The sequence below is a fragment of the Schistocerca nitens genome, chromosome 5 (assembly GCF_023898315.1).
Source record: "Schistocerca nitens isolate TAMUIC-IGC-003100 chromosome 5, iqSchNite1.1, whole genome shotgun sequence".
NCBI lineage: Eukaryota > Metazoa > Arthropoda > Insecta > Orthoptera > Acrididae > Schistocerca > Schistocerca nitens.
Window position 1 is genome coordinate 256794156 of NC_064618.1, and position 23418 is coordinate 256817573.

At 43.1% G+C, this 23418-nt stretch overlaps 1 protein-coding gene across 1 annotated transcript in view; it reads right to left on the minus strand.

The window, feature by feature from the left end:
• The window catches only part of LOC126260373 (lutropin-choriogonadotropic hormone receptor-like), a 341279-nt gene that overhangs the window by 252338 nt on the left and 65523 nt on the right, over window positions 1–23418 (minus strand). The gene's annotated exons all lie outside the window — the stretch shown is intronic.

Genomic DNA, 23418 nt, shown 5'->3' on the forward strand with positions numbered 1-23418 from the left:
GAAGGGGAAACTTTATTGACACATTCCTGGGGTCAGATACATCACATGATCACACTGACAGAACCACAGGCACATAGACACAGGCAACAGAGCATGCACAATGTCGGCACTAGTACAGTGTATATCCACCTTTCGCAGCAATGCAGGCTGCTATTCTCCCATGGAGACGATCGTAGAGATGCTGGATGTAGTCCTGTGGAACGGCTTGCCATGCCATTTCCACCTGGCGCCTCAGTTGGACCAGCGTTCGTGCTGGACGTGCAGACCGCGTGAGACGACGCTTCATCCAGTCCCAAACATGCTCAATGGAGGACAGATCCGGAGATCTTGCTGGCGAGGGTAGTTGACGTACACCTTCTAGAGCACGTTGGGTGGCACGGGATACATGCGGACGTGCATTGTCCTGTTGGAACAGCAAGTTCCCTTGCCGGTCTAGGAATGGTAGAACGATGGGTTCGATGACGGTTTGGATGTACCGTGCACTATTCAGTGTCCCCTCGACGATCACCAGTGGTGTACGGCCAGTGTAGGAGATCGATCCCCACACAATGATGCCGGGTGTTGGCCCTGTGTGCCTCGGTCGTATGCAGTCCTGATTGTGGCGCTCACCTGCACGGCGCCAAACACGCATACGACCATCATTGGCACCAAGGCAGAAGCGACTCTCATCGCTGAAGACGACACATCTCCATTCGTCCCTCCATTCACGCCTGTCGCGACACCACTGGAGGCGGGCTGCACGATATTGGGGCGTGAGCGGAAGACGGCCTAACGGTGTGCGGGACCGTAGCCCAGCTTCATGGAGACGGTTGCGAATGGTCCTCGCCGATACCCCAGGAGCAACAGTGTCCCTAATTTGCTGGGAAGTGGCGGTGCGGTCCGCTACGGCACTGCGTAGGATCCTACGGTCTTGGCGTGCATCCGTGCGTCGCTGCGGTCCGGTCCCAGGTCGACGGGCACGTGCACCTTCCGCCGACCACTGGCGACAACATCGATGTACTGTGGAGACCTCACGCCCCACGTGTTGAGCAATTCGGCGGTGCGTCCACCCGGCCTCCCGCATGCCCACTATACGCCCTCGCTCAAAGTCCGTCAACTGCACATACGGTTCACGTCCATGCTGTCGCGGCATGCTACCAGTGTTAAAGACTGCGAATGGCTGACACTGACGGCGGCGGTGCACAAATGCTGCGCAGCTAGCGCCATTCGACGGCCAACACCGCGGTTCCTGGTGTGTCCGCTGTGCCGTGCGTGTGATCATTGCTTGTACAGCCCTCTCGCAGTGTCCGGAGCAAGTATGGTGGGTCTGACACACCGGTGTCAATGTGTTCTTTTTTCAATTTCCAGGAGTGTAGTAATTCCAGACTCAACAATAAATAAAATACCACACTTATTAATGAAGGAATAAACAACTGTGTAAATAATTGTTTTTTCAGTGAGCTAAAATTTAGCAAATCACCATTAAATACAGATACAACAGATAATGTTTTGAAAACTAGCAACTGTGATCTGGACAGTAGGCCTTGCACACCAGGAATGGCAATAAATTAAGAATTGTTTAAAACTCGCTGCAACTTACAAATTACAGCTATTGAAATATTAAAAGCAAGTCACCACAAACACCGCAGAAGGCATCAGACGCCAGGAATGGCAGTAAAGAAGAATTTAAAGGCTTAATCCGTAAATACAAATACCAAATTAGAATTTTAAGGCAAGTGACCACAATCACGAATGAATGCCTTACACGCCATGAATGGGAATAAATTAAGAATTGCTTAAGAACTCACTGCAATTTACAACTTACAGGTATTGAAATATTAAGGTAAGTCACCACAAACACAGCTGAAGGCATCAGGCGCCAGGAATGGCAGTAAATAATGTTTTAAGGCTTACTGCTAAAATACAAATACCAATTTATAATTTTAAGGCAAAAGACCACAATCACGGCTGAAGGCCTTACACGCCAGGAACGGCAGTAATATAAAAAATTTAGAAACCTGCTCTAAAACAGCAAATACAATAGCAAAGGTTAATTAAAAAAACAAGCAACTGATCACCAAACGGGTGAAATAAGATGATGGTAAACTTTGTAACACAAGGGGCAACAGATGGTGCTCCAGGACTCTACCTCTGAGAAGGTCTGGCAACAAACACTTTCGCGAGCGATGAGATAGGCGGCCAAGAGTTGCATTCACTCCACAAGGTGGTAGCTCAGACTAGTGGCAGTCTAACGAATGACTTATGATAATCTTACTGAAACTACCTGACGTCTGATAAACCAAACACAACCATGGAACAATACGCCAAAGCCCGAATCGGCGGTCTGCACTACGTCCCCAGAATACTGTGTTTAGCGGCCGGGACGAGCAAGGAACCACTACCACCAGAGTAGAAAGCACTCCACTCACTGCTCTTCGCCTTGGCGACACTACGAGCAGCAACACGAACCCAAGTCACTGGAGAATAGATATCACAAGAGTGGAGGTTTATCTACTTGAAATGCACTCATCTTAAGGCTTCCTGGTTCCGGTTTACCCTCGTAACCACAGCCCTTCCATCTGGCAGTCCATGCGTGACGCCAGCGGTCCCGGCGTGTCTGGCACTGAGCGGACCTGGCTCCTCCTCAGTCCCCAACCGAACTGGCCCACTAACACGACCTGGAAAAACAACGACGTCGCCCCAAGGATAGGTCAACAGTTACTACATAACAATAATCGCCGCTGCTGCCACTAGCGGACAGGCAACACTTACGAAACCGAGTGGAGCCAGTCAACACGAGAAGAAGACAAACAACAGCAACCATGAAACTTCCTGGCAGATTAAAACTGTGTGCCCGACCGAGACTCCAACTCGGGACCTTTGCCTTTAGCGGGCAAGTGCTCTACCATCTGAGTTACTGAAGCACGACTCACGCCCGGTACTCACAGCTTTACTTCTGCCAGTATTTCGTCTCCTACCTTCCGCTCCTACCGAGCGTGAGTCGTGCTTCGGTAGCTCAGATGGTAGAGCACTTGCCCGCGGAAGGCAAAGGTCCCGAGTTCGAGTCTCGGTCGGGCACACAGTTTTAATCTGCCAGGAAGTTTCATATCAGCGCACACTCCGCTACAGAGTGAAAAATCTCATTCTGGAAACATCCCTCAGGCTGTGGCTAAGCCATGTCTCCGCTATATCCTTTCTTTCAGGAGTGCTAGTTCTGCAAGTTTCGCAGGAGAGCTTCTGTAAAGTTTGGAAGGTAGGAGACGAGATACTGGCAGAAGTAAAGCTGTGAGTACCGGGCGTGAGTCGTGCTTCGGTAGCTCAGATGGTAGAGCACTTGCCCGCGAAAGGCAAAGGTCCCGAGTTCGAGTCTCGGTCGGGCACACAGTTTTAATCTGGCAGGAAGTCTCATATCAGCGCACACTCCGCTGCAGAGTGAAAATCTCACTCTGGAAACATCCCCCAGGCTGTGGCTAAGCCATGTCTCCGCAATATCCTTTCTTTCAGGAGTGCTAGTTCTGCAAGTTTCGCAGGAGAGCTTCTGTAAAGTTTCGAAGGTAGGAGACGAGATACTGGCAGAAGTAAAGCTGTGAGTACCGGGCGTGAGTCGTGTTTCGGTAGCTCAGATGGTAGAGCACTTGCCCGAGAAAGGCAAAGGTCCCGAGTTCGAGTCTCGGTCGGGCACACAGTTTTAACCTGCCAGGAAGTTTCATATCAGTGCACACTCCGCTGCAGAGGGAAAATCTCATTCTGGGAACAGCAACCATGCCAACTAAACGATACCGTCTGGCCTCCAACAGAGGGCGGAAACCTGCAAACAGGATCAACGTGAGCCGCAGCATGTCTCAGTCATACACCACAAAAACAAGGCTTGACAACTAGCAGACTGCATTATTTAAAGTCATTTCATTATCATGAAACATGTCCCTGCATTAATAGTGTGTGACATCGTATTTATTAAAAGAACGATGGCAAAAGTGATTCAACGTACAAACACCTTGCATTATTTTGACCTATTTTATCCCCAATATTCGGAAAATGTGTGTAAACATGAGGTTGTAAGACATACGTAGCCAGTTGTGCATGAATTCGTCAAGCGTACCGCTGTGTACCCGTCCAAAGAAACCTCATCTATTCACACACCATCTCCTGATATGCCGACACAACTCATTTGACAGTGATGAAAAGCTGTCGACAGTTGCATATGAAATGCCTAAGCAAATTTCGCACCTGAGAGAAGTTGCATCACTGATCTGTGTCACTCTGGCTAATGTCTAAATTCTGCCTTCCAAATCCCCTCTTGCTAAACGATATAGATGCATACTGAACACACCCACAGATTGTGGATATGTGATGCCAGCAGACAACAGCCATGATAATGTTAGCCGTGTGAGAGCAACAAGCAGAGGGCACACTATGCATGCCTAATACGTGTTCTATATTATATGTTTCTCCAATTCCCAACAATAATTTCAGAAATGAAGTGTTATTAACATTATGGCTATTAGCCAAGCCCGCATCTCGTGGTCGTGCGGTAGCGTTCTCGCTTCCCACGCCCGGGTTCCCGGGTTCGATTCCCGGCGGGGTCAGGGATTTTCTCTGCCTCGTGATGGCTGGGTGTTGTGTGATGTCCTTAGGTTAGTTAGGTTTAAGTAGTTCTAAGTTCTAGGGGACTGATGACCATAGATGTTAAGTCCCATAGTGCTCAGAGCCATTTGAACCATTTTTATTAGCCAAGTTCTTCTGGACATCAATCAAATGATATTGTGGCTCCAAGTGTGTAGCTTCTTTTTGCCTATCTCTCATGTTTTACACATGTTGAGTAGGCAGAGCAATGTGAAACTCCTGTGTTAAAGCAACTGGAGGCAGCCCAATGTCGTCCTAGTTGGCTAAAAAAAATGCACACATACATTTGTTGGTAGTGTAAAACTTACGAACCCAATTATGCAGTATTATTTCCCAATAATGTTGGGTGCGCTTACATTTAACATAAGAGATTCTCTTGCCGGCAAGAGAGCCATATCTTTTCTGAGCTGAAGAGAGAGAGAGTGTGTGTGTGTGTGTGTGTGTGTGTGTGTGTGTGTGTGCGTACGATTTATGGTCATACTCTTTAATAGGGAGTGGTTTAAGTCTGCTTGACACGTTGGTTCCATTAAATATTAACGGTCCTGATACAGAATTTTTCGACTTGCAGTATATCACTTTGTCGGCCACAGTGTCCGAGCGGTTCTTGGCGCTTCAGTCTGGAACTGCGCGACCGCTACGGTCGCAGGTTCGAATCCTGCCTTGGGCATGGATGTGTGTGATGTTCATCAAGAGTAGTGACTGGCGTATTGTGACGAGCCAGTTGTTCGGCCACCATTGACCAGGCGCTTTCAGTTGGTGAGAGATCTGGAGAATGTGCTGGCCAGGGCAGCAGTCGAACATTTTCTGTATCCAGAAATACCCGTACAGGACCTGAAACATGCGGTCGTGCATTATCCTGCTGAAATGTAGGGTTCCGCAGGGATCGAATGAAGGGTAGAGCCACGGTTCGTATCACATCTGAAATGTAACATCCACTGTTCAAAGTGCCGTCAATGCGAACAAGAGGTGACCGAGACGCGTAACCAATGGTACCCCATACCATCATGCGTTCATCATGATGATGTAAACAGAACCTGGATTCATCCGAAAAAATGATATTTTGCCGTTCGTGTACCCAGGTTCGTCGTTGAGTACACCATCGCAGGAGCTCCTGTCTGTCACTCAGCGTCAAGGGTAACCGCAGCCATGGTCTGCGAGCTGATAGTCCATGCTGCTGCAAACGTCGTCCAACTGTTCGTGTAGATGGTTGTTGTCCTGCAAATGTCCCCATCTGTTGACTCAGGGATTGAGACGTGGCTCCATGATCCGTTACAGCTATGCGGATAAGATGCCAGTCATCTCGACTGCTAGTGATACGAGACCGTTGGGATCGAGCACGGCGTTCTGTATTACCCTCCTGAACCCACCGATTCCATATTCTGTTAACAGTCATTGGATCTCGACCAACGCGAGCAGCAGTGTCGCCATACGATAAACCGCAATCGCGATAGGCTACAATCCGATCTTTATCGAAGTCGGAAACGTGATGGTAGGCCTTCTTACACGAGGCATCACAACAACGTTTCACCAGGCAACGCCGGTCAACTACTGTTTGAGTATGAGAAATCGGTTGGAAACTTTGCTCATGTCAGCACGTTGTAGGTGTCGCTACCGGCGCCAACCTTGCGTGAATGCTCTGAAAAGATAATCATTTGCATATCACAGCATCTTCTTCCTGTCGGTTAAATTTCACGTCTGTAGCATTTCATCTTCGTGGTGTAGCAATTTTAATGGCCAGTAGTGTATATTATTTCCATCTCTTATATGCATAATTCGTGAATCTATACTGTATATACACAAGCTTTGGTACCTGCAATTGATCAGTTATGTTACTAACATGGGAGAAAAGTATATATGATTCTCACCACTGTTAGATGATCATAGAGCTATGTTTTTGTAACCATAGGGATGTATTTAAGATATCTAAAGTTCACACACTTGCCTACCATGGAGTAACAAACATTGTTACATACCTGACATACACCACAGTCAATGTAGTTTAGTGTATATAAGTGTTGGCATTGACTGCTTTCACTTCATGTTTACAGGAGTTTTTCAGGGTAGACATATGGAAGAGGTACAGTCTGGCTGGGTGTGGAATCTGTATCGCTGTTGGATGCTAATGAATCTTGCTAGGGTAAACAATCAGACCATAAATATTTGGAAAATTTACACACTTTTATAATATGAATGAAAAGCCAAAAATATGAAGAATGGGAAAACACGAAAAAGTATGTAAAAGAAGGAGGAATAATGAAAAAAATCTGGATACAGGCTGTGGGATTAATAGAAATTTGTGGCATAATCATTAGACATATATGAGAGGGGTGAAAAAAAGTGCTATAGAGAGCCAGTAACTGGGATTTCCGGTAGAAACCGTAGAACTTTAATGTATACGCTACATATAGGCAATAACGAACCCACATATATGTGCTTTAATAATGGAAAAATGGTCATTCTAGAGGCGAACTTGGCATAGTCCCCCACAAATGGACTGCATTGCATCAACAATATGCATGTCATAAAAATTTGCTTTTTCACATCGCATTAGAGGGAAAAATTAGCACATTATAGTCATATACTCGGGGGGACTCCCATATCATATCAGTCATATGTGCTCCCACTTACTCATACTGCATTTTTTTCAAGCTGTACTATGACTATTAAGGCCGCCAGCTTATTACTTTACGCAGTCCAGAGTGTTCCATACAGACCTCTTAGCCAATACCCACGGCCACCTCCACGCAGCAAAATCGTGCTACGCAGTTGAGGCCACAAGCACTATTACCCATGCAGCATCACGTAAAGGTGGACCTGTGTGCACCTTGGTGTTATCTTTTATTTACTTACAGCAATTTCATTTATGTTTTGAAGAAATACACAAGACTCTGGAAGTAGGAAATTATAAATTTATGACTTAATCTACGTAGAGAATAAAAGAGGACAGTAAATAGTTGATACAGATACACACTTGCCAACATCACTTGGGGAAGGGGACTTGTTATTGAACTCCAAGTCCAACGTCCACATGTGGTGCTTTTTTTTAGTAATTATCCACATGAACATCCCTCCTTGGGGAAGCTCGATTTGTTCAGTTCATACAGATCTAATTTACACTCCTGGAAATGGAAAAAAGAACACATTGACACCGGTATGTCAGACCCACCATACTTGCTCCGGACACTGCGAGAGGGCTGTACAAGCAATGGTCACACGCACGGCACAGCGGACACACCAGGAACCGCGGTGTTGGCCGTCGAATGGCGCTAGCTGCGCAGCATTTGTGCACCGCCGCCGTCAGTGTCAGCCAGTTTGCCGTGGCATACGGAGCTCCATCGCAGTCTTTAACACTGGTAGCATGCCGCGACAGCGTGGACGTGAACCGTATGTGCAGTTGACGGACTTTGAGCGAGGGCGTATAGTGGGCATGCGGGAGGCCGGGTGGACGTACCGCCGAATTGCTCAACACGTGGGGCGTGAGGTCTCCACAGTACATCAATGTTGTCGCCAGTGGTCGGCGGAAGGTGCACGTGCCCGTCGACCTGGGACCGGACCGCAGCGACGCACGGATGCACGCCAAGACCGTAGGATCCTACGCAGTGCCGTAGGGGACCGCACCGTCACTTCCCAGCAAATCAGGGACACTGTTGCTCCTGGGGTATCGGCGAGGACCATTCGCAACCGTCTCCATGAAGCTGGGCTACGGTCCCGCACACCGTTAGGCCGTCTTCCGCTCACGCCCCAACATCGTGCAGCCCGCCTCCAGTGGTGTCGCGACAGGCGTGAATGGAGGGACGAATGGAGACGTGTCGTCTTCAGCGATGAGAGTCGCTTCTGCCTTGGTGCCAATGATGGTCGTATGCGTGTTTGGCGCCGTGCAGGTGAGCGCCACAATCAGGACTGCATACGACCGAGGCACACAGGGCCAACACCCGGCATCATGGTGTGGGGAGCGATCTCCTACACTGGCCGTACACCACTGGTGATCGTCGAGGGGACACTGAACAGTGCACGGTACATCCAAACCGTCATCGAACCCATCGTTGTACCATTCCTAGACCGGCAAGGGAACTTGCTGTTCCAACAGGACAATGCACGTCCGCATGTGTCCCGTGCCACCCAACGTGCTCTAGAAGGTGTAAGTCAATTACCCTGGCCAGCAAGATCTCCGGATCTGTCCCCCATTGAGCATGTTTGGGACTGGATGAAGCGTCGTCTCACGCGGTCTGCACGTCCAGCACGAACGCTGGTCCAACTGAGGCGCCAGGTGGAAATGGTATGGCAAGCCGTTCCACAGGACTACATTCAGCATCTCTACGATCGTCTCCATGGGAGAATAGCAGCCTGCATTGCTGCGAAAGGTGGATATACACTGTACTAGTGCCGACATTGTGCATGCTCTGTTGCCTGTGTCTATGTGCCTGTGGTTCTGTCAGTGTGATCATGTGATGTATCTGACCCCAGGAATGTGTCAATAAAGTTGCCCCTTCCTGGGACAATGAATTCACGGTGTTCTTATTTCAATTTCCAGGAGTGTATGTCAGTGTTGTTTGTTAGAGTGCTGTGTGAGTCATTGTTTGTTAGGTTGCATAACCACTACTACTAGGTTAGTTAGTAAACAAATTCTTCATGGCCTTAGAACAATATCCCGCCTCAGTGTAATCTGGTTAAGTTATATACTGTTGCTACACAGCTGTAGGAGAAATAATAAGCCACCACTAAACTATTATTAATCTTGTAAAACATTTTCCTAAAATAAAACTAGAAGTTTTTAAGTAGTGAACCCATTAGTTTTTTATAACTGCGTAATATGCACTATCTGTTTCTGTTTTGTATTTACAATGCTTGATTTTGCTTGTTTGCTTTATGTAAAATAACATTACATTCACATTATTACATTTACAATGATGTCTTCCTTTATGTAACTACTTAATAATACTGGTGTGCAATAGAGTATGGTGCTGACCGAATCCTTCCCATCTAAAGGGTTAACAATCAGGTAATAACTGGTGGTGTCATATAGTTTCACAATTACCGTTATTCATAATGATTTTTTAAATAAACAAGTACATCTCTGCTATAAAGTACAAGTGGTCGACGTAAAATCATTGTCGTAAAGGAATAATGAACTTCGTGTAGACGATACATGTTCTATCCTTCAGCGCCATATTATTAAAAAGGTGGAGAACATAGTTTAGGCTCTACATACACCACGCCACGATTCGTAAGGAATTACTACATATGACTAAGATGCGGTTGACAGGTAGGGATCTAACTATTTTTCTTTTGTTGTGTATCACTAAGTGTTCATGAAGGGTCTACATCTGAGCAACTAAGGAGGCTGAGTTGACGTGTGCAGAACTACGTGTACCATTCAATAGAGACTGAGAATAGATCACAAAAATTATCTGTCCTGTCTATGGTTTAAATTATTTAAGCAGAAATCGATTATACCAAACAGTAATACTAACTTTATTATTGCTGTAAAATATCTTACACATACGATTCAGTTGCTCTGATAGATGACTGTTAATTCATCGTAAGCCAATTAGTTTTCAAAAATCGGTTTGGGATGTATATGCCGTAGAAAGCTGCTGTTTTCTTAATGCAAAATTTGTTAATGGTGGGTTGCAGTATTACACACAGCAGTACTAGCTTGAGAAACGTACTTTTCTCAATCCAGGATATTGTCGTTATTCACAACACTGTCAAATGCATAGAGCGCCCCCCCCCAAAAAAAAAAAAAACGGAAACTTTACGGATAGGGTCCTTACATCAAGACAAGAAAAAAAAATTATTAAACAAGGGTCCTAAAGCGCACACCTTAAGAGATATGAGCACGTGTCGTCTTCGATACTATGAAACACACCTTTTCTATTACAAGGTCTTTGCTTTTCATACTTTGGAGAAGGTAATGTGGACCAAAGCAAGGATAAAACGTCAAGTAAAATGGACTCTAAAATGCTGTGCTACGAGCACTTGTTCAGTGGAAGAGATGTGTTTCACTCTGCCGAAGATGAACAAATGCGTAGTGCTCTAAAGTATGCTTTTAGACACCATGTTTAAGGGACAAATGTTTTCTTGATTTAGTCAACACTTCCTCTTCCCAAAACATGGAAAAGTAGTAGAAGATAACTGTTTCATAGTATCGAAGATGAAAAAGTGCTCATATCTCTTAAGGTAGCCATTTCAGAGCCCATGTTTACTAGACATGTTTTACTTATTTACGTATGCGTAACAGAAGCAAACTGTCTGTACAGTTGTAACATATTACGTACTTCCACATACGTCTTGTAATGGGAAAATCCGGGGAATTGTAGTTAATATATAGGTTTACTGATAGTCACTATTTACATTCGCTGCTGAGATGTTTTAAACATCTACATCTACATCCATACTCCGCAAGCCACCTGACGGTGTGTGGCGGAGGGTACCTTTAGTACCTTTATCGGTTCTCCCTTCTATTCCAGTCTCGTATAGTTTGTGGAAAGAAAGATTGTCGGTATGCCTCTGTGTGGGCTCTAATCTCTCTGATTTTATCGCCATGGTCTCTTCGCGAGATATACGTAGGAGGGAGCAATATACTGCTTGACTCCTCGGTGAAGGTATGTTCTCGAAACTTCAACAAAAGCCCTTACCGAGCTACTGAGCGTCTCTCCTGCAAAGTCTTCCACTGGAGTTTATCTATCATCTGCGTAACGCTTTGGCGATAACTAAATGATTGTGGATTAATTATGTTTAATTGGCATTTGTTTTGATAGAGTGGTAAACTATACGGAAATCGATTACATACTACTTATGTTTTCACTGATGACTCACTGGGGTCGGATTACAGATTAAACCAAGACTGTCTGGAAGACTTTTTTTCTGTTTTGGTATGATAGGCTAGGAACAGCTTCATCTTCCGGAGGATTTCGCTACTGGTACAAACAATCTCCATCAAAAAGCAGGATTTCCTAGCTGTAGACAATCTGGTCATATTGCTATGCTTAATGAATTGCAAGATGGGAAGATGAAAGGACGATTGTGGAGAGTAGACTGCAATTAACCTTCGACTTATAACTACATTGATCAACCCTACACACAAATAAGATATTAATAGAGTTGAGAGCGGTGACCAGCCGCGCGCGATTATCCGACCGGTCTCAGGCGCTGCAGTCATGGACTGTGCGGCTGATCCCGGCAGAGGTTCGAGTCCTCCCTCGTGCATGGGTGTGTGGGTGTGTGTGTGTGTGTGTGTGTGTTTGTCCGTAGGATAATTTAGGTTAAGTAGTGTGTAAGCTTAGGGACTGATGACCTTAGCAGTTATGTCCCATAAGATTTCACACACACACAGAGAGAGAGACAGAGAGAGAGAGAGGTGACCAACACAAATATTAAGACTGAAACGTGACAGAAAACAGGATCTTCCTATCCATAGTAGAAGATAGACATGACAAGGGACAAGGATGAGCAACATATAAACATTTACAAATCAAAAGTGTAAAACCTGCCAAGAATGGATGTAAAGGATTTCGTGATTCTCATCGTATGATAGAAAAATCCATAGGGAGGACAAAGCTCTACAGGTTTAAGGACAGGATGGAGACACAGTTGAATAGAGATGAAAAACACATACACACACTAGACCAGAGAAACAATTTTATTATAAAAGCGATTGCAGTAGGTGGGCACAATGGGTTCACTAGTGCAAAAATCTGTACACTAATATCGTTGCACAAGATCTGCTCACAAATTTCGCTCCTAATTCACACAGTGTGTCCACATGCTACTGGCTATCGAGTAAATTAATAATTATGGTCCATGAGAATTAACTTTCAAAAAATAATTTGAGATTTTGGGACCACAAGAATTATTTTTAAAAAATAATTGGAGATGCCAAACAGTGTGCACCAAATTTTCAGAGCCTACCACAGTAGGCCTTGAAAAATTAAACCAAAAATTCTATATCCTATTTCATACGAAATACTCATGAAATTCATGTAGTGAATTGCATTTCATGAAACTCATTACCATTATTTCCACCAACTTTTTCATTTCTTTGTATCCCAGCTTAACAGTGCCCTCTCCAAAAAACAGAAAACCTCAACCACTTATTAATTACAAATACCTGTCTGCGAAAATAATTTTAAACTCATTGTTGAGCTTCATACACGTTTTCTCTCAATATCTAGTTTTCAAATATTCACATCCAATTGTGTTATATAAAACATTCACTTTACGGCAAATAAAAAAAGAGATGGCGAGAGTGATGAAGATATATATTTGAGTGTGAAAAAACTTTTCCCTGGAAAATTTCTGTCCTTCATACCTCCTCTGTTTTGCCACAGATGACGTGTCACTGATCTCATTTTTCTAAGACTGTAGTATACGCTAGGTGCCTATTTGATTCCACCGCCCTGAGTGGAATGCGGAAGTTCCAATAAATGTTCATCAGCGTGCAATCTTCTATAATAGTTGTCCCTTGCGCAGAAAACAGCTCATGGATCGTGAATCCGTTGTCTTGAGGCTGTAAGAAACTGGTACTATGTGAATAATTAAATTTTTAATTACTTTGTTTTTTACGGGATGCCACTCGATTTTTATTACCATAACACGAGAACTCCACAATTATATTCCACATTAGAGTCACAAATAATTTCAATTCTTCAACAAAATAATGATCTGCGTGTTTTCGTAATTACCATCACACTGTTCTCAGCTAAATGTCCAAACAGACAGAGTTTACTAATAAATTCTTAACTGACACCGACAGCGGCAGAAAACATGTCTGTCCTCCGACACTTCCGAACCAGCTATGATCTTACAGCCGAACTACATCGCCAGTGTTCAAGTTAAGCGCGACGCGAAGATCACCGAAGTGCTTCGTCTGCCTTCTCGTTTAGCAATTGTTTATTATTCTCCTGGTTATAAATACTTGTGAAATAATGAAATGATAGCACACTATTGAGAGACTCTTTAATATGAAATGCAAGTAAACAAGCTGTTTAGTTTTTCTAATATTAATAACAGAAAATCATCATTTTGGGTCGAAGCTTCCGAATGCAGCAGCCAACCGCGGAGAATGATCACAAAGTAGGCTGTCTTTCTCACGACATCTGTACGGAACAAACCATCTGTAATCGGTACCTCACACCGCATTACGCCATCTTGCCACTGCTGCCTCCTCAACTGCTCTACAAAGAGCTTCTTGCACCTGAATATGATGGTTGCAAAGCTAGAAATATTACAACTTCCAACTCACCAATTGTTTAAAATGATTTAGAACTGCTTGCACTGTCGTGCTTCTTCAGTAGATCTTTCATTCATATAGGAAACTAGTTAAAAAGATAAAAAAAATCGTTACATGGTGTGGCCAGCAACACCCGGAAAACGATATATATTTTAATGCCCATACAGTAATGAGTCATAATTTTCTACAACTTTTATGTTATCCTACTAAAACGAGAATTCTCTCTTACCTTCCTTGTTTACTAAATTTTTTGTGGTAATGTCTCTGGATGCCAATTATATTCTAGTTATATAGTTTCTCCCACTTCATTCTCCTATCACAGGTTCACCATTAAGCTTTTGAACCTTCTTACAGTATTAAACTGAAACCCATTTCTTCGCTACAGTATTTTTATCGTTTCTCTCAAAATAATAACTGTTTGGTACAGTTGAAGCCTAATTTGTAATGCAATTATTTTGTAGCTCACCAATCCATTCACCTATCATACAGCTTACTTCTACAGTGTTTTTAAAGTCATCAGTCTAAATTATACTGCCCATATAAAACTACATAACGTCTTTTCCTAGCTTATCTAAGACATCACACAATCTGTCTTGCATTTGCTGTAGTTAATGGTCTATAGAAATACTTGTAGCTGTGTTATTTTCTACGTAATAATTTTTGAAGTTGTACTTCATCTGAACCATATTCTCATTAATAAAGTTTATTTCTTTGTTACCTAATCGCTCATCCAGTAGTATCCCATAAAATTTTTGTAAATCTGTAACATACGAATTCATAACAGACGAATCGTAAAACTGGTAGAAGCCGACTTAAGGGAAGATAGTTTGGATTCCGTAGAAATGTTGGAACACGCTTGGCAATACTGACCCTACAGCTTATCTTAGATCCTAGGATAAGAAGAGGCAAACCTACCTTTATAGCATTCGTAGACTTGAAGATAGCTTTTGACAATGTTGATTGGAATATTTTCTTTCAATTTCTGAAGGTGGCAGGGGTAAAATACAGAGAGCGAATGGCTATTTACAATTTGTACAGAAATCAGAATATAGTTCTAAGAGTCGAAGAGCAGGAAAGGGAATCAATGGTTGAGAAGGGACTGAGACAAGTGTGTAGCCTATCCCCGATGTTATTCAATCTGTATGTTGAACAAACAGTAAAGGAAACCAACGAATAAGTTGAAGTAGGAATTAAAATCCAAGGAGAAGAAATAAAATCCTTTGAGGTTTGCGGGTGACATTGTAATTCAGTGAGAGACAGCAAAGGTCTTGGAAGAACAGTTGAACGGACTGGACAGAGTCTTGTAAGAAGGATATAAGATGAACATCAACAAAAGCAAAATGCGTATAATGGAAAGTAGGCGAATTAAATCGGGAGATGCAGAGGGAATTAGGTTAGGAAATGAGACACTTACAGTAGTAGATGAGTTTTGCTGTTTGGACAGCAAAATAACTGAAGATGGTCGAAGTAGACTGATGGGGGCAAGGAAAGCGTTTCTGAAGAACAGAAATTTATGAACATGAAGTATAGACTTAAATGTCAGGAAGCCTTTTCTGAAAGTATTTGTATGGAGCGTAGCCATGTATGGATGTGAAACGTGGATGATAAACAGTTTGGACAGGAAAAGAATAGAAGCTTTTGAAATTTGGTACTACAGAAGAATGCTGAAGATTAGATTGATAGATCACGTGACTAATGAGCAGGTACTGAATAGAGGAATTTGTGGCACAACTTGACTAGAAGAAGGGAGCGGTTGGTAGGACACATTCTGAGGCGTCAATGGAACACCAATTTAGTACTGGAGGGAAGCGTGGAGGGTAAAAATCGTAGAGTGGGACCAAGAGATGAATACACTAAACAGATTCAGAAGGATGTAGGTTGCGGTAGGTACTCGGAGAGGAAGAGACCTGCACAGGATACAGTAGCACGTGGAGCTGCATCAAACCTGTCTTTAGATTGAAGACCACGGCGACAACAACAACAACACACTGTGTTTTATATTTTGTCGATGAACAAATTCCCCTGTACTGAATTGAGAAACATCTTAGCAACTGTCCTTTTCCTTGAATCTTCTGCAGTGCGGGTTGTCCACACGGTCTAAGGCGTCTTGCCCCGTGTCGGAAGTTCGAGTTCTCCCTCGGGCATGGGTGTGTTTGGTGTTCTTAGCATAAGCTAGTCTAAGTTAGTTTAAGTAGTGTGTAAGCCTAGGGACCGATGACCTCAGCAGTTTGGTCCCATAGAAAATTCCAAACAATTAAAAAAAAAACTTCGTCACATAAAAGAGAACACTGCTCATATCATGGGCTCCCATAGAGCACATGTGTCAGGAGGAAATTGTGAAACGGGTAACTTGAAAATGATCAGAACTTCAAATTTATTTTACGTACAACAGGCACATCACCGGACGTGAGTTCCATATTATAACCTTATCTGTACTGTCCCCTCTACAACCCCTAAGTGCCAATAATAGGAGTTGCTAAACATTCAGTATCAGGTCGCTGTAGTGAGCGCATCACCACTTGAATATGTCGCCGGTTGTTGCCTACTAGCTCACCACAATAGTTGCTTCAGCAAAGAATCCCCAGAACTGCCATCGTTTCGATACCCTTAGATACTTTTTGAAACATCTAGCAATAAGTACCACAACAAGATGAGTTTCTATGTGTGGAATCACAAACGAAGTTTGGGTTAACCACCTTAACCCAGCTATCTCCAGGGACTTAATATTTACATTTATGTAGACGAAGCAACTTTTGTATGTCAATCACTGGGTACAGTCTCTTAGAAATTTATTTCTAACAATTCCAGGCAGATTCGTTGGGAGAATCCTAAGTCAATGTAATGCACCCGCGACAAATGTAGATCCTTCTTCGACCATTTCGTTTCGCCACAGATTCATTTAGTAAGCATGAGAATACGGATCCACTGGTAACAGCGCCAGATATGACTATAAAATTCCAGTTGCATTTTAAAATGTAATGGACACGGCATTTAGCGATGATTACGATGTCATCGATCTCACTTACCTTCAGTCGATAATAACTAAGAATGGGAGTGCGATTTATTTTTTCGTTCATCTTTTCACCCAAGAAAGTTTAATACATCCGTCATAGGCATGCATGACTGATCTGCCGTTCATTACGGCAACATTGTAATGGAAGTATACCATTCCGTTTCGTAATCAAAATATATTACAGTTTATTTAATGCTAGCTGGGTACCCTGCTTCGCTCAGGAGTTGATATGAGATTGTGTGGTTGTTGGTCTAAAACGATAAGTATAAGAGGTAAAAAAATTTTGTTGAAAACATATTCTAACTATTTACAATACTTATTTTAAAAAAAAAACCTTTTCATTTTGTTATCCGGGGTACATACGTACAAATTTTTCGAATTTCCTTCTCGAGAGCTACGTAAAGTTGATTGTGAGAGAAGAAAAAGTCTTTGAGACTCATGTCGCAGTATTTTAAATTTTGTCCTTGCGCTTTGTTAACTCTAGAACTGTAGGTTAATTTTATTCTAAATTGCAGTATTTCAAATTTGAATGGTATTTCGGTAGAGACCAGTGGTAGTCTGGGGTAAATAGTGTGTGTGCTTTGTACTTTCCAGTCATAAGTTCGGATTCGATGATGTTATTCGATAGCTGTTTGATTATCATCCTTCTTCCGTTACACAGTTTTGGTGAGTTGAGATTTCTGAGTTAGTATGATCCGAGATCCACTCTGAAGTCGAAGGCAGTGTAATGGCATTCCTGGTACTTGTAAAGAGTTCAGAAATTCTGTAGGGAGGTTCACTTTTTCTTCAACGTTTACCATCTAGTCGATCGATTTGTATATTCTCTCTTCATCGGGAATTTTCTTTTGAATATTAAAACTGGTATCGTTCACAATATTGTTTTTAGTTTCCAGAATTTCTCTTCCAAACAGCCAGTCCGGATTGGTATACTTGAACAATGTTTGGATAAATTTGGACGATGAGTTTGTTTCAACAGTGGCTATGTTGTAGAAATCAATGTTGAGTTTAATGAGGCCGGTCGTCAGGTCAATAGGATATATGCCTTCGCCTATTTGTAAAATTTGTTGAGCAAAATATCCTGTTGTTTCTTCTTTCAATAGGTCAGCTCTCTTTCTTGTTTTTTTTTAGTCGCAGTATTTATACATGTGGCCAGAGACGTGATTTTTTTTAAGTATGCGTCCATCTTGTCTGCTGGTGTTGACTTGGGGATAACTAGAAGTTTTTGTCGAAAATATCCTGAGAGTATGAGTAGGGCTCCTTCCATCATTTCAGAGATTCCTCGCAACTCTTGTAATGTTCTGTCCATGGTTTCAAGAGATTTCTTATGTGTCATAGTGCATTCGTCCCAGAAGATAATTTTAGCTTCCGTTAAAAGTTCATCCCCCAGATGCTCTTAAGATTTTACATAAGAGGAATTGTTCTTCGGCTATATTCAACGGTAGTTGTAGGGCGGAAAGGGCAGTTCGTCCTCCTTCATAAGTGTGGCGTTGCCGGATGATGCCGGTACAAGTGCGATGTGTTGTTCAGCACGTATTTCCGCCAGCGACAGATTTATTAGAAACGATTTCCCGGTGCCGCCTTGTGCGTCCAAGTGAACACCTCAGCCAGTATTGTTGTCGATCCAGTCCGTGATAACGTTGTAAATTTCCATTTGATGTCTTTGGGGATTGGTTTGTTGTTGCTGTGTATTGGAGTACTCCGCTGATGTTTTACCTTTCTTTCCTTTGTAAATTCGAAGTGTAGCACAATGAAAACCTCTTTTCGAGGAGCCTGCAGCCCAAGTTGTATTAAGGTCTGGTTACTTCTTGCTAAACATTTATCTTCTATACCAATGAGTATTTCTGAGACGTGGGACTTAGAGAGAGCTGGAAAGGTGTGGAAGGGGCCTAATCAGTTACCACTGGTTGCACAGAAAACACATACACTTTATTAAAAAAAAATAAAACTCTCAACAATCATTTTTAAAAAGATTTTACTACACTAGTGGCTGAAAGCCTTATAAGACGAATGGCAAGTTATCGTCGGGTGAAGGCCACAAGCAATGTTACACACAATCAACGGCTGAAGGCCTGATTAAGAAGGTTCACAATTATTCGTCGGCTGAAGGCCAGCAGCAGCTTCAAAAACACATAACGGCTGAAGTCCTGAATAACCAATAAGGTGGACAATTACACGTTGAACATAGCAAAAACCATTTTAACAATCTTAATAACTGTAACAAGTTATAGTGACGGCTGAAGGCCTTATCAAGACAGAACTGAAACTATTTGGCGGCTGAAAGCCACAAGCAATCTTACAAACAATTAACAGCTGAAGGCCAGACTAAGAAAGGATTCAAAATTATTGGGGGCTGAAGGTCACAAGCAACTTTCAGAATCAACGGCTGAAGGCCTGAATTACAAAGGCAGTTGCATGTTAAAATACTAAAACTTTTTTAAAACAATCTTAACGAACTGTAACAGGATATAATGACGGCTGCAGGCCTTATTGACAGAAAATTGAAAATAATTTGTCGGCTGAAGGCATCAGTGTTACAAACAATTAATGGCTGAAAGCCGGAATTACCAGTGGGAAGGCAATAACATGTTAAAGCATTAGGGTAAATTTTAAACAATTATGACAACTTGTCCAAATAAGATGGAGTGATCCACAGACAGTGCTCCCTGGATCGACCTGAGGAAGGTGACTACAGCTGTGTAAGCGGTTAGACAGGCAGCCCAGAGTTGTACTCACGTAACAGGATGGCAACTCACACTAGGTGTAGCTTAAGCGCCGACCGACCGACGAACCAATCCGCCTAACGTCAACGATGGAACATTTTTAGGCAAGGGTGAAGAAACGCACAGCACCATGTCTTCAGAAACACACCCAAGGCCGAAGGAAACACTAGAATCAAGGTAGACCTCCCAAAAACATATGCACAGCACAATCCAAGAGGCTGTCGAACTACACGCTGTGTCAGACAGCATCAACACGACGAGGAAATGTACACTGCCAGAAAAGTACGCTAACCTCCAGGGAAGGTAACGGGGCGTTAGGGGCCACAAGGCAGAAAATACCGCTGGTTGCACTTCACTAATAAGAATAATACTAAATCCAAACTAACATCAAAGAAGAGAAGGCGGCTAATAGCTTCCGCCAATCTGACAGACTCCGTTCGTTGTGGTTGGTCTCACCGACCCTGTGAGCAGCAACACACAAACAACAGCGAGATCTCAAACAGTGGAGGTTTCAGTACTGGACACGGTTCACTCAACTTCAAACGTCCTGGGTTCGGTTGTCAGCTACAGCCCCTCGCTCCGACAGTGCCTGCACGCCGCCAGCAGTCCCAGCCTGCCCTCGCGCTGCGGACCTCCTCGCTGCTCCATCCCAAGCCGAACTGCCTGACACACACGACGACCCAGAATACTAGCTGTGGCACCAAAGATAGTACCACAGTACTGGCTACCGATAACCGCTGCTGCTGCCACTCGTCGACAAACAATACTAGCAACTCAGTGGCACCATTAACACAAGAAGGAATCGAGGTGCCACTACCCCTATCACACGATTTCAAATTATCAACGCCAAGAACGCGAGCCGCACGCGGCTCAATTTCATTGAAGATATCGTCGTTGAATTTGACGCTCAGTCCAGGATGAGTTTGTCAGACTTGGTAAAGAATGTCATCACTCATAACTCTCTTTGACGGAGTCCCATAGCAGTTTTGGATTCGACAGGGTACATGTTGACAGAATTACGGCGAATAAGTCACTCATTTATTAAACTGAGGTTGAGGATAAGGCTTCTTGTAGCGTTAGTTCCAAGTGGTTTCCCAGCAGTCCTAAGCGCTGGTATGCTTCTGTGCACGTCTCGCGTAGGTAACCTTCAAAAGTCTTGAGATCTGTGAAACATATTAGTTCCCATATTTCGTGTAGAGACATCCGAAGATAGAAACATTCGACCTTGTTCGGCTGTACGGTGTAATGTACGCTTTTATTATCCTGGATGAACTTATATTAGAATAGCTTATTTTCGTCATTTAAGAAATTTTCTTTTTGTGTTCAGCGTGTAATAGGTAGGCACATCAACATATAGTACAGTTGTCGCAAATGGATCAGTGTGGCACAAATGGTAAATAGATGTTAATGTTGTAATCTGAGGGGGTTCGCTTGCGTTTTTTCTGGCGGTGTCTTTTGTGAAATAAACTCGCTGTTCACTCTCCTAATTTACTGCTATTCGTAGATGATGCACAGCTGGTTCGTGTTCATGTATGCGGAAACCGACAATCCGTCATGCTGTATCGTTACTATTGATGTGTCTTCCCGTTTGGTACATGACGATCTTGTCGTTTCTGTTTTATTGTTCGCTGTCTTTGGCTATTTGAAATAATACCATGTCGCTGCCTTTGTTCACATACTTACAGACATATTTGATGCATTTCACTGAACTGCAGTATGCTATATTTATGTGTACTTGGGACATTTTTGAAAGGATTGTTTTATATGGTACTACCCAATGATTATCTTTTCGCAGTTCGTCGCTGCCTTGTATTTTTTTTTCTTTTTTGTTAAGCTACCATTTTTGGGTGATCGTCTTCTATATATGGGATAGCAATCAATCAATCATTTCCGGTTTGTGTGTCTTCCAAGTACGGTTTTGTTTTCGTTTTTGTACATTTTCCACCACTCATACATTGCGAATTGGTGTTTAATGGCTCGCATGGATCGTGAATCATGCTTTTTTACTATATCGTCCTGTTCCTGATCATATTGTGGATTGGGAAATTCAGTTTGGATTATTTTGTCGAAATCTGTCGGATGAATTCCATCGTGTAGCCGTAAGAGATTGCGTGAGCGAGGCCTAATTTTTGCCATTCAACAGCGCACATCCAGCATCTGACGGTTCTTAGGTGTGGTATTTTGTGATGACTTCAATACATCTCATATGCTTTTTGACGGAGAACTGTGTCTATAATGACGTGTCAATGTGTATCTTAGTTGTTCTTTGACTTCTGGCCACGACAAGTTGAATGTGAATGTCATGAAGAGATCAAGTCGTCCATATTTTCTTATATAGGCCACGGCACGTTGAGTGTATTCGCGCATGTGTCTTGGACTTCTTATGTATGATGAGGCAAAGGCTACCATTGTTCCAATGTCATCAATGTTTCCGACATTTATGATTGCTTATCGATGGTCGATGTATTCTTCCATGTGTAGTTTCTTCTGATTCAGTCTTTAGTGAAGCACCCGTTCCGCAACTATTTTCGCAAACATATCTACCAGCAATTGTTGGAATAGACGGCGAGTGTTGAGAATGTCATTATCTGTTTCATTGTTTCTGATCATTAAGTGGTAAGCATAGAACTCCTTCGAAGTGACTTTTTTGTTTCTTTCTACACCTGTTTTAGTTTAGATTTGTTTCACGTTAGAATGATATCCGTCCTCTTCGTGAAGAAATATTAATGGATACTGGAGGATGTAACATGACGGTGTGTCTTTGCAACGCGTTGTAGCCCTTCTCTTCTTCGTTGTACAATTGTCACGGCTTGCATTTTATTGTCCACAATGATGATGGCGACTTCTTGTATCTGAGGTGCATTAAACTGATGTTTGTGTTCTCCACGCTGTCTTTTGTCGGCTCGAATTATAACTCTAGCGTCATCACAAATCATTCGGTCTAGTGCTGTTTCGAATATGTGAATCAGTTGATTGTATTTGTGTAAGATTCTTTGTACATATCTGACTACTTCTCGTCTGAATCCACTGATATTTGTGCATCGTTAATCTTATTTTTTATTCGTTCGGCATATACAAGGCAAATATTACAGTGTCATTACAATCCACCAGGAAATTACAACACTACACAATGCTACTTATAGTTTTGAGCCAGTCTATGGCTAGGTCAGGCAGGTAATGTATGTCCTTCAGTTCACCACTATATCCTACTACTTCACACACCAGTAGGTGGTCCATTGTCTGGATTTCACCACATTCACACACGGGACTCTCCGCAAGTCTCCACTTATTCATTAGATGTTTGCATCTTCCCACGCTTGTTCTAAGGCGACCTAAGGCAACCCAGAGCTTCCGAAGGAGATCAAAACCACTTATCTTCTTGCTGGGGTCATCGATAAGCTTTTGGTTCTTGTGTGTCCCTTTGCGCCATGATTCCCCCCAGGCTAGCTTTGGGTCGAAGTCCTGTAATTCCCTGCCAATCTTCCAAAAGGGGGACCTAGATTTTAGCCTGTTGATGGGTGATAAGTCTTGGTGTATAGGGAGTTCTGGATTGTGAACGATCTTCCTATATATTCTTGAGGTCGCCATGGAGCTCCTTATATCAGGGGGTTCTATGTTGGCAAGGACTGGGAGCCAGTCACATGGGGTAGCCCTAAGTGTGCCTGAGTTAATTCTCATCGTCTCTTTCAATTGGGTGTCTACTTTATTTACATGCGCACTTTTCGCCCAGACTGGTGAACAATATTCAGCCACGCTGTACACGAGGGCTAATGCTGACGTCCTTAGTGTATTAACTCCGCACCCCCATGATGTTCCGGCCAGTTTAGACATTATGGCATTTCGAGATTTTA